The following is a 3,126-nucleotide window of genomic DNA, read 5'->3' on the forward strand; positions in this document are numbered from 1 at the left end:
CTGGGCCGTGTGGGGATCCCAGAGCCGTGCGAGGCTGGACGGGGCCAAGCCCCAGCGCTGCACGGGCAGTTTCCCAGCCCTTCAAATGCAAGGCGGGATTTTCAAGGCAAGCCAAGCTGCGCCAGGAGGGTGCCCCAGCCCGCCTCCTTGCTGCGGAATTAGGGGGGTCCGATTTGGGACTGTCTCTCATCCAGCCCAGCCCATCCAACTCCATGGTCTAGCGGCCTCTTAATAGGCCATCCTGCTGCAGCCCAGGACACCGAGCAGTGAGGCGGAAACAGCAGCAGTGGACAGAGGGAGGAGAGCCCAGAGCAAGCGCAGCTCAGGGGGAGATCCAGAGGCAGGGCCTCAGCGGCTCCTGCCCTAGCACCGAGAAGATACCAGGCCCCGGGAAACACAGCAGCCAGCAAAGCTGGGGCTTAGCTTCCAGGTGGGACCTCTAGGAGCACAGTGATGCAAAGGATTAGCAGCAAAATGGGTCGTAGCCTGCGTGGGGGAGAGGGGTGCCTGCAAAGGCTTTGATATGCAGGGATGTGGCTGACAAGGAAAAGTCCCCTGGGGAAACGGGTCTGCAATCATTGCATTGAGATCCTATCCAAGCCCACTGGAGCCGAACGGGGGGAAGCTGGTCTTTGTGCCCAAAAGCTGCGTCCCTTGTTGAACGCCCTCCAGCTGCCATGCTGAGCCAGGCCCGCCCCGAGCAATGCTGCAGTTAAATATTTCTGTGACCTTAAAGGACTGCAGCCATTGAACTGGGTTTCACAACGAGCCTGGCATTGCATATGGTGAATGAGCAACACGACATGTAACGGGTCAGGGCACGGCCCCGGCTGCTGGACAGCAAGAGGTTAATCAAACCCCGTGTCCCCCTCCCTCGTCTTACACCAGAATGCGAGCGGTGGAGGGGGGACACTTCCCAGCCCCCCCGAGCAAGCACGGTGGTGCTGCGTGCACTAGCGCGGGGGGCTGTGCAAGGTGTAGTGATGCCCAGGGAAAGGGCAATGGATCGGCTGGTTGGGACGTGGGCAGGGTGGCCATCATAGAGGACCTTCCAGTTTTCTGCTACTCTGTCCTCTATTGATACGAAACCCGATGCCTTTATGGCCTCTATTTTTTCTCTGACGCCTTTATGGCCTCTATTTTCCTCTTCCAGAGAAAAATAGAGGCCATAAAGGCATCGGGTTTCGTATCAATAGAGGACAGAGGACAGCCGGACTGTCCTCTATGATGGCCACCCTAGATGTGGGGCAGGATCCAGACAGGTCATCCCAGGACTGGGAGGAACCTCTCCTTTCCTTCATAGTTTTCAGCTCTAATCCTTGAGGACACCTTGCTGATTGCAAATATATTTCCCTGAATCACCCTGCCAGCTTACACTGTGAAACGGGTCCCTTACCCTACCCCTGTGCCAGCCCAATGACTTACCAGCACATCTGGGTATCTAAAACACCAACAAAGAAGTCGCTGCAACGATTGCATTGCTCAATTCCCCATTTACTCAAACACAAAGCAGAGGCAAAGCTGCCAGTTCAGGACAGCCCCCAAGACAGCCCCCGTGCTGCAGAATTGGGGTTCAGACTGCTACAGCATGCCTGCAGACTAATTAATAGCACTGGCTAGTGAGGAGCGGTGCTGATCAGTAGATAAGATGTGACCCTGGGTAGCAGGGTCCTGATGCCACCCCTGCCACTGCCTTCCTTGTCTCCCCATACTCAAATCACATCTGTTCTCTGCTCTGTGCCCTCCCCGTCCCACTGTTCCCCTCTCTTGCTTGCACAAATAATAAGCTTCTGACAACAGCAAGAGTCTTGAATGGGGCTGATAAAATATCTTCCAGTAAAGCGTAAAGATTTTTACCAGCATGGTTACAACATCAACACTACCAGAAGAAAAAAAACAAACCCTCTTTACTCACATACTGCTATGTCTTGAACCAGCCTGGCTACAATATCACTCTAATACTACTTCCAGTGTTTTTTGATGATTTTGAAAAAACAACAACAACCATATTTTCACTTCAAGCATTCCTTTTTCCTGAAAAAACTGGTTCTTCACCAGATATTTGAAACAAAATTCTGTCTGACAACTGGAAGCCTCACTGTTTTGGATGAAAAGTAGGTTTTCCACCGAAAAATGTGAAGAGAACAACTCTGTTTTTGCAATGTCATTGACATTTTCCACGGGAAAAATGTTATTTGAAGCAGGTAAAATCTGTGGCCAGGCCAAGGGTTTAGGCAGAATCTGGCACTACAGGGCTTTGATATTGACTGGTGCAAGCAGGTATTAGGGTACTGCCACCAGTAATAATTAGGAAAAGCAGGAGCTGACCAATGCCAACTTCTGGGCTAACTTTTCTCTCCTGGCTGGAGCACCTGCAAAATGATGCAATAGAAATGACTATCTAAATGCCAGCCCCAGAGCAGAACAACTGCATTCTTTGTAATTGTCTTTCTGGGAAAATGAGTGCATTTGTAATCACGGATTACGTGTCTGTTGATTTAATAGGAGGAACAGGGAATGTTGTGCGATTAAGATTGCATCGTGTGATTAAAATCCAGCTACGCTAAAAGCTGGGTGTGCTGTGTCATGGTGCATAGGAACAGGCAGGCAGGCTCCAGCGGATGGCAAGGGAAGTGCACGCGTTTCCAGAGGTGCTGTGCATGGATAAGTGTCACCCAGGGCAGAGACAGGGTGGGAAAAGCAAGGCCCAGTTCTGCAGGCCTCATGTCAACAAGTTGCCCATTGGATTGGATCCTTCTGGATGGTGGTGTTGTCGGAGCCATCATTTCATGCTGCCTCTGTTGGTGGCAGAGTGGCTAAGGTGCCTGCTCCGGACCCCTGCCAGAGGCTGCTGTCAGTGGATCTAGCTATGTGCAGGCATGTGGCCATTTGGCGGTGTGGGGGCAAAGGTGTCTGGATGTGATGCCAGCTACATCACTCCCTTGTGTGCTGCTAGCTACAGACATGGGTGTGCCTGAACCATGGGCTGTTATGTTTGGGAGGACTTACATTTGCACTGGCTTGTGCTAGGCTGAGGTGTTTGCTTCATCGCTGTGCACTCCTTGCAACACTAGAATCCCCTGTGTGACACCACATCCCTTGCCGTGGAGAAGAAGTTGGCACTTG

This window comes from Gavialis gangeticus, unplaced genomic scaffold (genome assembly GCF_001723915.1).
Source record: "Gavialis gangeticus isolate Ggan-Ray unplaced genomic scaffold, GavGan_comp1, whole genome shotgun sequence".
Taxonomy (NCBI): domain Eukaryota; kingdom Metazoa; phylum Chordata; order Crocodylia; family Gavialidae; genus Gavialis; species Gavialis gangeticus.